This window comes from Emys orbicularis, chromosome 16 (assembly GCF_028017835.1).
Source record: "Emys orbicularis isolate rEmyOrb1 chromosome 16, rEmyOrb1.hap1, whole genome shotgun sequence".
In the NCBI taxonomy this organism is placed as follows: Eukaryota; Metazoa; Chordata; order Testudines; family Emydidae; genus Emys; species Emys orbicularis.
The window spans coordinates 10879836-10894529 of record NC_088698.1 but is presented as its reverse complement, the minus strand read 5'-3'; positions in this window follow the sequence as shown (position 1 = coordinate 10894529).

Genomic DNA, 14694 nt, shown 5'->3' with positions numbered 1-14694 from the left:
TCCTTGCTCTTGATAAACACGTTCTACTGAGACTCTCTAGAGCAATAACCTTTTATATTGACTGTTACTGGTCTAACAAGTCCCTGAGGTCTGGTGCATCTGACACTTGGAGTTTTGCTATCGAACTGAATACTGTATGCTTTGATAAAAACTGTGGATTTCTACACTGTTTGAATTCATAACTAATTTACTTTTAATCCTCTTATACAGAAATTGGTTTTGAAGTGATTTTAAGAAAGCTAGTTTTATATCCCAAACTGTGCTGTTCTAGGCAGTGTACCAGTTGTGCTGGTTACTGCATCTGTAACCTCAATGCTTGGGTTTAACTAACTATTAACATGAAGCATTTTCTTTTTATTGGGGGTTGGGAGGGCTCTGGGTTTTGCAGGGGAAGGGAATGTGACTTGTATTGTTTTCTAGCACAAGCAGGTGAGCTGTGAATAGCTCTTTTAATTTTCACAGATCACCTGGAAAGTTTATTTTGTAACCTGTAAACTGCTGTATTTGACTTACCTGCCTTTCTCCAAAGCCTGACTTCCAGGGTAATCAAGTGAGTCTTAATTCAGTGCCGCATGCTGCAGAGATGGAGAACTCAAAGTCCACCCTCATAGTTTTATTCCTCTTCAACCATCAGAAATGAGAGCAGAGGGTTAACTCGGGAAGGGGAGTTCTCCCCTTAGGTGGGAAGGATGGTCCTGGGGCTAAAAAAAAGGGCTGGGAGTCAGGAGATCTGGAATCTGTTCTTGATTCTGCCACAGACTTGCTGTGTAACCTTAGGCCAGTCACTTAGCCACTCTGTGCCTCAGTTTCCCCATCTGCAAAATGGGGCAATATTCCCGCCTTGTAGGATTTTGAGCTTTAGTTCATATTTGTCAAAGGCACTTTCAGATCTTCAGAAGGAGGGTGCTGTAGAAGGACAAAGGATTGTGTTAGAAACAACCCTACAGTGTTCTACACTAATGGTGAAAGTGGTGCAGTGAGAAGAGGGTTTTAAAATGACTCTAGAAGATTCTAGATCTTTGGTTATTAAGGCATGGCACATTAGGGTGGCTACAACATGTTCAAAATGGAAAAGGCATAGGGAGTTCTGGGATTAACTGTGTAAGAAACAAACCCTCACTTTAACAGAGGGATCCTAGCTTACTATTTTAAATAACCTTAGCTCGATGCTTCACTGCCCCACTTGAATAAGTGGAACTGTTTTTCACTGGTTTCCCATACAAATGAGCCTCAGTCTGTGGTTGTGAAAGCAGGGTTTTGTGGAACAAGTGGTAAAACAAAAAGCTAGTCCAGCTGGGCTGAGCACAGCTTTTGGGAAGTTCCCAAGGCAAGAAACTGTCTAAATTGTCATTTTGGAGTTGAAATTAGTTTTACTTAAAATTGGGATTTCTGAGCTTCCTGCTGAAACTGACACTTGTTCTGACCCCGCTGGTTGGGAGAAAGGTCCTGTGTCCAGTGCACAGGACTGGGAGTGTCTCTGCCACTGCATTTCTGTGTGATACTGAGTGAGTTTATAACCTTCTGTGCCTCACTTTCCTTATCTGTAAAATGGGGATAATACTTAACCTACCTCACTGGGGTGTTGAGGCTTAATTCACGGATATTTCTGAAGGGCTTTGAGACCCTTGGAGGGAAGGTGCTGTAGAAGGGGAAAATCTTGTTACAGTATCCCAGTGTCAGAGCAAAACCGTTTCATCCCCTTTTAATAATGGTTTAATAGTCTCCATGACCATTACTGCCTTAGCAAAATGTTGAGAGCTTTCCTGATCAATTGGGATTTAAACTGGTTTGGGGATGGGTCCTCTGCTCATTGCTGCCTCCAAATGTTACTTTCCCTCAAGATGGCTGCTGCCAGTAGGCGGGTCAGAAATACCCATTTTAAATTTCCTAAGTTCAAGTACAGTTTAGACTTGAACATTTGAAATGCTGTACAGAGCAAACTGGGGAAAGGGCTGTGTTAAGATTGCCCTGGGTGATTAGCAAGCATACTTCACAGATACTGAGGGTGCTAAAGTGCAGACCAGCAAGTTGTACTACTGCACTGTTGCAGGTACTGGGACACGTTCCAAGGAGTGGTTGGGGAGAGGGGTTAGGCGAGAATGTGCTTTTGGAAGGTTGAGATGGGTTATTCAGGCTTAAACTGGACACAGGAGGCAGGTGTGTACAGTACACAACCTCTGAGGAGCTAAAAGACTGCATGCAGAGGCCTGGCAGCTGCCCATTCAGAGGCAAGTTAATCTCTAGCTACACCACTGTTTCTTTGAAAGGTTTTGTGTTAGGGTTACTATAATGTTGTCTTGAAAGGCCTCAGTGCTCTGTTTACAATGATCTCCTAATCTGATGAACTCTGGCAGTGCAATCAAAGAGCTATCAGACAAGGTGGGTCTCAATCAAATCGCGCCCCGAATAGCCTGGGGGGATTTCCCTCTGGGTCGACAGTTACTTCATTTGTTTTCCCTTGTAAACTTCTAACTCTGCTTTTTCCATTTAAAATCCCTGTGATTATGCTAATAAAATGTTACCATTATTTTCACTTGACTTGGTTCCAGTCATTTCTAGGCTTGTGGAAATGGTTCAAAGCAGCCATCGTCTGTAGCTCCTCTTGCCTTCCATGCTGGAGAAACCAAAGGCCACACTGGCAAGAGCTGAGGAGGGGGATGTTTATTAGTACGGTTTCGGCCTTAGCCTGGACAGGGCAGAGATGTAAAACTGAAGGTGCTAAACCAGAAACTGTCACTTGGGCAATAAGCAGACGTGAATCCTGACACACTCACTTCATCCTTCTCAGCACAATACGCTGGCGTTGCCACACCCTAGGGCCGTGCAATAACTGCCTGGACACTGGGTCATGAAGAGTGCTAATACCCTCCGGTCGTTCTCAACCTCTGCATGGTGACCTTACTGACAGCATCTGGAAATCACAACCTACATTTAAACCCCCTGGACTGCATAGTAACCTTCCTGATGCACCTCTGTGTTAAGCACTTGTAATCATACCACTGATTATTCCACATAACACCACAGATGTATAGGCTGTTTGCAGTAATAATTAAAAAAAAAACCCACATGTCTGAACAGAAAATGTCATCCCTGCCCTAAAGAGCTCACAGTCTAAAGGGATTTATACAGGCCAATGGCAGTAGCGCAAGAAGAAAATAGGGCTTAGCTCTGGGGCTTAGCTCTGGGACTTTGACCTTCACAAGGAATGATCACCAAGAAGCAAATGAAAACAAGGCTTTGGGCAGGAACCTGGTCCTGTGCACAGTAATGCAGTAAACCTGAGGTCAATAGAAAGCTGCTGTTAATCAAGAAAAAACCTGTACCCTTCCTGGAGACGAGTGAACTCCCAGTTTGCACTTGGAAAGTTGGAGGAACTGGTCTGATTTCAGATATCTGAGCATGGGTATGTGAAGAAAATGAAGTGGCCTTTATAGAGCTGAGACCTAAACTGATTTATTAAAATCCCCCAGATCCAGCACCAGAGCATACAAGCAGCGTCTGGATTGGCAGGCAGCAGTACAACAGCAGGAATTTCTAATTAAAATTCTTCCAAGCTGGCTAATCCTAAACTCTTGATGCTATCTGTGTGCTGTGCGCATGTATGTATGAAATCCAAAAGTTGACAGGAATGCAGTGTTAAGGTCCCCGACTTAGAACTTTAATTCACAACTTAACAAGAAGTTAAAGATTCTCCCAGCACCATTAACTGGGCCCTGTTATGAGCACAAAATATATATATTTTTTTCATGTTAAACATGTAGCTGAATGTATTGCTGTTTTGGTTTAGCACATACACAGGGCCACAAATCACCCACCTCGGTCCTGATTGCCTGGCTCTGGGCAAAGGAATATGTTCCTTTAAAAAATATCTAGTTTGGGGGAAATGTCACCTTCCCCCGTTCTTGTTTTTGCACCTGCCATTTTCCCTTGCTCCCAAAAATGCAGTGGGACGGAGAGAGGATTTGACTGTTATTTCATAGCGATGGTTGCAAAATCCTTCATGCTAACAGGCTCAGCAACAGCCTGTTTGGACAGAAATAATTTGCATTGTTCAGTCTCCACATTCCATTCAGTTCTCGGCCTCCCAGCTCAGGTCCCAGCCCCCTTCTCTCTTCCCAGGCTGGGCTGGTTCATAGTGCCAGTTGCAATATGGTGACCTGTGATGTTGACAGCTGGGGACCTACCACCTCATTCCACTGGCCCCCAAGCCAACCAGCAGATGGCAGAGACTTTGTGGTTAATGACAATAAGTAGTTTTCGCTCACGCTTTCTCCTTTTTTGACTTGCTGCTTTCCAGTTTCCAGCATAATTCTCCCTTCCCATTAACACAGGACGTAGGAGTGCAGTGCCCTGCCGTGGTGGTGGTGGTGTCATTGACTATTTACAGAATCCCCCAAGCTGGAGAACCAGACCTTGTGTGCCTCCCACTCTGTTGCCGGCTGAGTGGGGTAAGTGGCGTGGAGCAATCGGCCTTTGAGGTTAGGTGGGGCCTTCCAGAGAGGAGGGAGGCTACTAGTTGTGTCTCCTGCTATTTGTGCTGAAGGCTGGGGCTACTAGCTAATGGGGCTGGGAGTGATTCGACCTGCACGCTGTGCCAGTACCTGCCTTGAGCTAGTTTACATAAAGAATCTGAACTGCGGCAAGGCATGTCCAATACAATAGGTATTGCAGGATAAGTCCAGGGGTGTTTCTTCTGGAATCTGAGCTGTGACTTTCTCTACACACTGCACACTAAACACACAAATGGAGTTCAATAAATAATGCCCCTACTGAACACTGCCTTGACTGAGATTTCTAATGCGAAGTCTGGCAAACGTTCTCTCACCCCCCATCTAATCCCAGTAACAACCGGCTCCAGGCACTTCAAGACACCACACGCACAGGTGCATCATGTACAAGATCAGTTTGAAGCTGAGGATTAAGACGAACAGGCCCCAACCTCTGAATATTTTGCAGAAACACATAGGGGATCTACAAGAACCAAATAACTTTGGAGTTGGTGAGACTTTAACCTTCAGTCCCCTGCGTGGGGCAGCTTGGTATTTACATGGAGACAAAACCTGATCGTGGAGGCATCCACACTTGTATTTAATTTTCAGAGCCACCCTGTTTTCGCCTTTCCCCGAGTGAGTTTGGCTGACACGCCAGCTTCGGAGAAGGCTCACAGCTCCCTCTAGGGCCCATTGACAAAACTTCAGAGGTGGGCACAGGCCTCAGAACTCTATGCAAGGCCTCTTTCCCTGCAGTCACCAGCCCCCTCTTGGGTGGGCCTTAAGTGCCTCATGATATCCAGGGATTGAGCCCAGATGCCGCACAGGCTTCAGGAAGAACCAGAGGCTTGTGTTTGCCACGGACGAGAATTTGGTAACCAACCTATTACGAATGGTACCAAACACATTTTTAAACCCAGACGGGCTGATCTGTTGGACTGAGCTTCAGGCTTGACAAATACTGCAGGGGCGATGAGTGGAATACCACACAGTTCGCTGTGTGTCTTCAGCATGAGCCAGGAAGGAGGGAGATGCTACATCCCCTGTGCAGCTGGGAAAGTCCCCTTGCTTTTTTGGTAAGATTAGAAACGTGTCCCTGTTTGTTTGGGCAAAAGGTCTCTTCCTTCTGCAGGGCACTGGCTGTTACAGTGGTGTCATGTCTCAAACAGTGAAACCCTTCGGTCGGAAATGGGCTTTAGTCCTTGTCTACATGAGAAAGTTGCACCAATTTTATCTTTAAAATTATTTTTTTACACCACAATCACCCTGTGTGGAGACTTAAACCAAAACAAGATGTTCTTATCTTAAACCTCTTTCTAAGCGGCTGAATGGCAACAGCCACTCCCGCTTTTACACAGGTTTAAAAATCACACCTTGAAACTGAGTCGCTTTTCTGGTGTAGAGCCGCCCATCTAAACATACACTGGTGTTAATAAAAGACCTCCTCACAAAACAAGCCCTCCTGTCACCTCATGGACTCTTAACCCAGCACTCAGGTGTTGGGGTGGCTGACCAGAATTTCCAGCTGCATAACTAGACCCCAAGCATGTTCTAAATGAAAACAGCACCCCAAAGCCTCTACTCTCCTGCCCAAACTGCTCCCTGCTGGGCTGAATCACTTAATGAGGCTGACTTCAAATCAAGCCAAAATGCAACAAACCAATATGCGTACGGAGAGCAGCTGCTCCTCTATTGCACCGGCATCCATCTGACCCTGGGTTTAACAGAAGTAATTATAATGAATTACTGAGCCAGGATCAACTCCGCCCTCCCCCGCTTTGCGCATAAAAAATAAAAAAAATCTGCCTCTTGCCAGCCACTGCCTATAAATCATAAATGTCTGCTTTGCCTCAACATGTATGTAGCAGCAGGAGCCCCTTTGTCCGTGGGTGAGTCTAGTGCACTGACATTTTTTAAATATTGGGTTTCAGTGTAGGAATCTGGACTGCAGCGACTCAGAAATTACTAAAATTACCAGCCTGCCATGGAGCTAAGAGCCATGGATATGTTAGTTCTATTCCAGGCTCTGCCACTGACTAGCTGTTTGGCCTTGAACAAGTCAGTTATGTCTCTGTGCCTCTGTCTCCCACTGTAAAGTGAAAGCGTCTCAGAGCAGGGGCTGTGGTTCCGATGCTGCTCTCACACTAACTAGGTTCACGCGTCACTGGAGGAGTCACTCCTCATTTACAGAAATCAGAATCCGGCTCCAGCTCTTTAGAAAGAGAAAATACACTCTAGCCAATGCCAGCACAATATACAACTAGTAATAAAACTGGGATAATACCTTGCAGGCGTGTTGTGGGAGATAATTAGGGCCTAAGGCGCTTTGAAAATGTAAAGCATTTACAGTTGTGCTAAGCCTTATTATTGGAAGAATAGCCCCTGGTCTTAGATGGAGTAGTCAGAGCCAGCAAATAGTTTTTCCTAGAGGAAAAAAAACCATCACCAACTACTTGAAAGGCAAATTTCCACTAGGAGGGACCCTTTCACCCATGTCCCATTCATTTCTCACCAGCTTCTTTCCTGCCTGTGTAACAAATGACCTATTTGTCTCCACACAAGCAGTGCTCCCTCCCATAGTTGTGGTTTCTCCTTGAGCTATAAGTGGAGTCATAAGGCCAGATTGTGACATCGTAATCCCTCTCATGCTAAAAGACTATGAGGCCACAGTGACAAGAGCAGTGAACATGGTTTCTTCTTCGAGTGCTTGTTCACGTCCATTCCACATTAGGTGTGCGCGCGCCGCGTGCACGAACGTCGGAAACTTTTTCCCTCAGCGGCTCCCGTCGGGCCCGCAGGGTCTCCCTTCCCGCTAGAGCGGCGCCCCGCCCTAGCGTATATATATCCCTGCCGGCCCGACCCTCCCTCAGTTCCTTCTTACCACCCGTGGCCACGTTGGAACAACTCTATCTCTCGTCTGAGAGTGTCCCTTAGCATAGTGATTAGTGATAGTTATCAGTTCGTTAATAGTTTAGTGTTTAAGGTTTAGTGTAAATAGTAGTTGATTAGCCCCTCACAAAGGCCTAAATCGCTTTGTGATAGGGATTGGGCGACCCCGGCACCGGCCCTGGGCGGCGGGGCATGCCGCACGCCCAAGGCTTCAAGGCTTGTGCCACGTGCCGCAGGCCTATGCCGTTGAGCGACCCGCACGACTCGTGTCTTCGTTGCCTGGGGGAAGCCCATCAAAAGGAGCGCTGTAAGATTTGCAAGGCTTTCAAGCCTAGGACCAAGAAAGAGAGAGACTTTCGTCTCAAGCAGCTCCTCATGGAGGCGGCGTTACAGCCCTCCTCTTCTGCGGCGCCGTCGACATCGGTGCGGAGTGCCCCGGCATCGGTCCGCGACCCGACGCCGGCAGGATAGCCTAAGCCTACGGTGCCACCTCGACGAGAACACACACGGCACCGTTCTTCTTCGCCGGCCAGACCAAAGAGCCAGCCTAAGACCAGGGGACGTTCCCCGCATAAGAAGCCGGCACCGGCGAAGGCCGCGAGTGCCGCCAAGGCCGTTACGGCCCCAGCACAGATCCCGGTACCAGTGGCTCCGGCGCCCAAGGGCCCGTCGAGCCCCGGGATAAGCGTGTCGAGTGAGGAGGAAGGGCTGGAGGAACTGTTGGAACAGCCCTCCACCCCGGACACATTTGAGGCAGCAAAGGACCTCATTGAATTGTCCTCCGAAAGTAACCTCCGCGCTAAAGACATTCCGCCGCGACTGCCATCCAAGGGCAAGCCGGCGATGATGCGCCCGTCACGGTCGCCATCTCGGCACCGAACACGGCGCCGGTCCCGGTCGAGCTCCGCCTCGGTGGACTCCCGGCTTCCCGCCGCGCAACGGGCCGCCAAACAGCCAGGCCCAGACGCGAGCGAGGCACCGTCCCAGCAGCCCGGCTCGAGCAGGCACCGGGACGCGTCGACCTCGAGGTTCCCGAGACCGCGCTCTCGCTGCCGTTCCCCGTCCCGGGATGGCGGGTACCGATCCAGATCCAGGTCTACACGGCGCCTCTCGTCCCTGACTCCGGAACGGCACCGCCCGACGGCACCGCCGTGGCCCTCTAGATCGCCGTCCTTGGCATCGGAGGAGGGCTCGGGCCTCTCCAGTAGCTATGGCCACAGAGTGCACGCCTCTAGGGAGCACGAGGCCTCTTGGCAACCACATTGGAGCCACCCTGGACATTGGCCATTCTGGACCCCGTGGGCCTATCATCAGCAAGGCCCTCCATCCAGAACCGCGAGATCGGGCCCCTCAGGACACCGGTCCCGCTCCCCACGGCACCGCACTGCCTCCCGTGCGGAGGCCACGGTCTCCAGGCCGACAGACAGGGATAGAACGGACGCGGTACCGAGCCCGGCACCGTCCCTGACCCAGGCCAGGGGACGCACCCCAGAGGACCGTCCCGCCGAGGAGGAGTTGCAGGAGGACGAGGACGCACAAAAGGCCATGACCTCCTCCTCCTCACCGGATGAAGCCGTCGCGGGCACAACAGTGTCCGGCCCTCCCCCGATTGACCAACGGGCACACCAGGACTTGCTCCGCCGGGTGGCCCTCAATTTGGGGTTGCAGGCGGAGGAGACGGTTGAGCAGGAGGACCCCATGGTAGACATTCTCAGCCCGGAGGGTCCCTCCAGGATCGCACTTCCACTTATAAAGACGGTACAGTCAAATTATAAGACTGTATGGCAGACGCCAGCCTCCTCTGCGCCGACGGCAAGGGGCGTCGAGAGGAAGTATTTTGCCCCATCCAAAGGGTTTGACTTCCTCTTCTCCCATCCAGCCCCATGTTCGCTGGTCGTTTCGGCGGTCAACGAGAGGGAGCGGCATGGCCAGCAGGCCCCAGCCCCCAAGGCCAAGGAGGCGAAACGATTGGACTTGTTCGGCAGAAAGGTCTACTCGTCGGGAGGTCTCCAGTTGCGGATCGCGAACCAGCAGGCGATCCTCAATAGACATAATTTTAATTCCTGGGCATCGGTGTCTAAATTTAAGGATGCCTTGCCTCAGGGATCGCAACCTGAGTTTGCGGCCGTAGTGGACGAGGGAAAGGCGGTGGCCAAGACCTCGTTGCAGGCCTCGCTCGACTCGGCTGATGCGGCCGCTAGGACTATCGCGTCCGGCGTGGTGATGAGGCGCTCAGCGGGGCTGCAGGCTTCTGGTCTTCCCCCTGAGGTGCAAAACACCCTCCAAGACCTTCCGTTTGAGGGTACGGGGTTGTTTTCGGAGCAGACGGATGCCAGACTCCATGGCCTCAAGGACTCGTGGGCTACCCTCAAGTCCTTGGGGATGCATACCCCTGTGACACAGAGGAAGCCCTTCAAACCGCAGCCTCCACAGAGGCAGTACCAGCCTCGCCCTCGACACGAACCATACCGTAGGCGGGGCAGAGACAATAGGCGTAGGCGCAACAATACGCCTAACCAAGGCCAAAACCAGGGCAACAATAAGCCGCAGCCGGGAAATAAGCAGGGATTTTGAAGATGCGATCGAGGACAGCGTACCTATCTCTTCTCCGGATCCTCCCCTGTGTTTCAGGGACCGCCTGTCCCATTTTTTCCGTGCCTGGTCCCATATAACATCAGACCATTGGGTCCTGCGCACGGTAGAGTCAGGCTATACCCTCCAGTTCTCCTCGCCCCCTCCCTCCCACCCACCACCCCCGTCCCTCTTCAGGGACCCCTCTCACGAGCAACTTCTCATGCAGGAGGTACAGACCCTCCTCGCTGTAGGGGCGGTGGAAGAGGTTCCTCCAGACCTCAGAGGAAAAGGGTTCTATTCCAGATACTTCCTCATTCCCAAAGCGAAAGGGGGCCTCCGTCCTCTCCTGGACCTTCGCAAGCTGAACAAGTACTTGCAAAAACCACGTTTCCGTATGGTCTCCCTTGGTACCATCATTCCTTCCCTGGATCCGGGGGATTGGTACGCTGCCCTCGATATGAAAGACGCTTACTTTCACATCGCCATCCGCCCGGCCCACCGGCGGTTCCTGCGCTTCACCATCCAGCAGCGTCATTTTCAGTTTACGGTCTTGCCCTTCGGCCTGGCAACGGCCCCACGTGTCTTCACGAAATGCATGTCCGTGGTGGCGGCCTTCCTTCGAAAAAGACGGATGCGCGTCTACCCGTACCTAGACGATTGGCTCCTGGCGGGCCGGTCAGAGGCAGAGGTTCGCGCCCACGTGGCACTGGCGCTACAAGTATTCCGCGAACTCGGCCTGTTAGTCAATGTGCCCAAGTCCTCACTAGTCCCCCCTCACTAGTCCCCACACAGAGACTGGAGTTCATAGGGGCAGTCCTGGACTCGGTGGCGGCACGGGCGAGTCTTCCCGTATCGCGATTCCTGGCGATCCAGGAGGCCGTGACCTCCATTCAGAGATTCCCCACGACCACGGCCAGATGTTGCTTACAACTCTTGGGGCACATGGCGGCATGCACCCACGTAGTTGGACACGCCCGCCTCAGGCTCCGGCCTCTGCAGCTGTGGTTGGCCCAAGTATATCGCTCCAACAGCGACCCATTGGACATGGTCGTCACGATCCCGGCTCGGGTATCGAGCGCCCTCTGTTGGTGGCTCGATCAACAGCAGGTCTGTGCGGGGGTCCCGTTCGCCGCCCCACAACCAGTTCTGACGTTAGTGACAGACGCGTCGGACCTGGGTTGGGGGGCGCACCTAGGGGACCTGCGCACTCAGGGCTTGTGGTCCAGGGAGGAACAGTTGCTTCACATCAACCTGAAGGAGCTGAGGGCGGTTCGCCTCGCCTGCCAGACCTTTCACGCCACCATAAGAGGGCACGGCGTGTCAGTTCTGACGGACAACACTACCGCTATGTTTTACATAAACAAGCAGGGCGGGTCCCGGTCCTCTCCTCTCTGTCGCGAGGCGCTCCTCCTCTGGGACTTCTGCATAGCCCATTCAGTACACCTCCAGGCTGCATATCTCCCCGGGGTCCAGAACGGGTTGGCGGACCGTCTCAGCCGGTCCTATCTCATGCACGAGTGGAGGCTGAGACGGGACATCCTCCGTTCAATCTTCCTGAGGTGGGGGTTTCCCCAGGTGGATCTGTTTGCCACCATGGACAACAGCCAGTGCCCGCAGTTTTGCTCCTTCCAGAACCGCAGTCCGGGCTCTCTGGCAGACGCCTTTGCAATCCCGTGGGGCGGGAGCCTGCGGTATGCCTTCCCCCCGTTCCCACTCATCCACAGGGTCCTCCTAAAGACCCGCAGGGACAAGGCGACGGTCATTCTCATCGCCCCGGCGTGGCCACGACAACACTGGTTTACAACTCTCTTAGAACTGTCCGTGACCCCTCCGATAGCCCTCCCCCTCCATCACGACCTCATCACACAAGACCGAGGTCGCCTGCTCCACCCGAACCTGCCATCGCTACATCTCACGGCATGGCTTCTCTCTGGCTAAGTGAGGTGGAGCACAGGTGCTCTCAGGAGGTCCAGCAAATCCTCCTTGGTAGTAGGAAGCCCTCCACAAGGGCGACCTACCTTGCCAAGTGGAAACGCTTCTCCCTATGGTGTGGGCCTCAGCACATCCAGCCCTTGCAGGCCTCGATACCACTGATTCTGGACTACTTGCTGCACCTCAAGCGTCAAGGCCTCGCCCCCGCTTCTATTAAGGTGCATCTAGCCGCCATATCGGCGTTCCACCCGGGGGAATTGGGGATGTCCGTGTTCTCCAACCCCACTGTAGTCCGATTCCTCAAGGGGCTGGAGAGGATGTTCCCCTACTCACGCCCACCTATACCCCCGTGGGACCTCAATCTGGTCCTCACTAAGCTCATGGGGCCCCCTCTTTGAACCCCTGGCCTCTTGCTCCCTCAAGCACCTTTCATGGAAGGTCGCGTTTCTCGTGGCCGTCACCTCGGCTAGGAGGGTATCGGAGCTGAGGGCCCTCACCTCGGAGCCTCCTTATACTGTCTTTCATAAGGATAAGTTGCAGCTTAGACCTCACCCTAAATTCCTCCCTAAAGTGGTCACGAGTTTTCACATGGGGCAGGACATCTGTTTGCCGGTGTTCTTCCCCAAGCCCCATACGGACCCACGCCATCGTAGCCTGCATACCCTCGATGTTCGGCGGGCGTTGGCTTTCTATCTGGACCGTACCAGGCCTTTCCGCAAATCGACTCAACTGTTTGTGGCCATTGCGGAACGGATGAAGGGCCAGCCTATTTCGACGCAACGCCTGTCGGCGTGGATCGTGCTTTGCATACGCACGTGCTACGAGCTCGCCAACATGCCTGCACCTCAGATCCGGGCTCACTCTACTAGGGCCCAGGCGTCCTCGACGGCCTTCTTGGCGCAGGTCCCGCTCCAGGAGATCTGCAAGGCAGCCACCTGGTCGTCGGTGCATACCTTCACAGCCCACTACGCGATCCACCATCAGACCAGAGATGACGTGATGGTCGGCAGGGCGGTGCTTCACTCAGTTATTCCTTGACTCCTACCCTCCTCCAATGGTAAGCTTGTGAGTCACCTAATGTGGAATGGACGTGAACAAGCACTCGAAGAAGAAAAGACGGTTACTTACCTTCTGTAACTGTTGTTCTTCGAGATGTGTTGTTCACGTCCATTACACTTCCCACCCTCCTTCCCCTCTGTCGGAGTCACCGGCAAGAAGGAACTGAGGGAGGGTCGGGCCGGCAGGGATATATATACGCTAGGGCGGGGCGCCGCTCTGGCGGGAAGGGAGACCCTGCGGGCCCGACGGGAGCCGCTGAGGGAAAAAGTTTCCGACGTTCGTGCACGCGGCGCGCGCACACCTAATGTGTAATGGACGTGAACAACACATCTCGAAGAACAACAGTTACAGAAGGTAAGTAACCGTCTTTTTTGTATCCTCAGGGGAGAACGGTGCCATTTGGTGCTGTTAGTGTGGAGTCTGGGGGCTGAGGGGGCAAGGTCTTATTCCAACTTAGTTATCTGTGATATTGGCTGGGGAAATAAACTGTGCGTGCGTGAGAAAGTGAGTATTGTGTGTGCCAGGGCAATTGCTAGGCCCCTTGACCGGATCTGGTTCCTTACAGACTCACCGAGTAGAGGAGCCTCAAGGGTCAAAGAGCTGTTGTCATGGTTCCTACAGTCTCACCAACCTCAAAACTCGCCAAGAGTTCAAAATCATGCCAATCTCCCAAAGTGGGGTTAATACATTTCACAGTACAATTTAAATATCCGGATTCAAATATTCAGATCCCTCCCTCACAGGAAGTTATACTAGGGGCAACGTGCAGACAATAAATACGTTGTCCCTCGGTAACTGGGAATTGAAAGTAGGTTGTCTGTGAGTAACTGTGATCCACTAGAGAAGAATTTCAGTCTCATTGGCACTGTAGCTCATTTCTCCTGGTATTTCATCAGGTGGTCAAGGGACCACCTTTATTTAGAACGTATCACCAGACATCGGCAATACCAGGAGAAATGAGCTACAGTTTCAATGAGAAGCCAAGAAAGAAAGTAGCCAAAATACTTCTTTAATTGACCGTATTTATTCAGGGACTAAATTCCTGATTACTGAGGGGTAATTTACACTCATGACATTTATTTTTCACAAGCTACTCCTAATATAACTTTTCATAAGACCAGCAGACTGGCCATACTGGGTCAGACATAGCTGTTCAGTTTTATGCAAGTAGAAAGTTGGCAACCCTAGGGTGGGGCTACTCAGGTAGAACACGGCTTTAAAAAGCCTGCTCCTAAGGGTACGTCTACACTTACCGGAGGGTCCGGCGGCAGGCAATCGATGTTCTGGGATCATTTTATCGCGTCTGGTTTAGACGCGATAAATCGATCCCAGAAGTGCTCGCCGTCGACGCCGGTACTCCAGCTCGGCGAGAGGAGTACGCGGCATCGACGGGGGAGCCTCCCTGCCGCGTCTGGACCCGCGGTAAGTTCGGACTAAGGTACTTCGAATTCAGCTACGTTATTAACGTAGCTGAATTTGCGTACCTTAGTCTGAAGTGGGGGGTTAGTGGGGACCAGGCCTAAGAGACCAGAGGAGCTAGAGAACAGGAGAGTTTTATGAGGGAATTCTCCAGGTGAAGGAGAAACAACTAGGTGACCTTTGGGGTGAGCCTGTTGTCTGTGGTGTGCTTACTACTTGATTGAAGTATATAGTGTGGTCTGTTTGAGGGACCTTGTGCTGAGGCTAGCAGCCTGCTATGGAAGTGGAGAGCTGCATAAGGAGGCTTTCATCCCCAAGCCCTTTACCACCC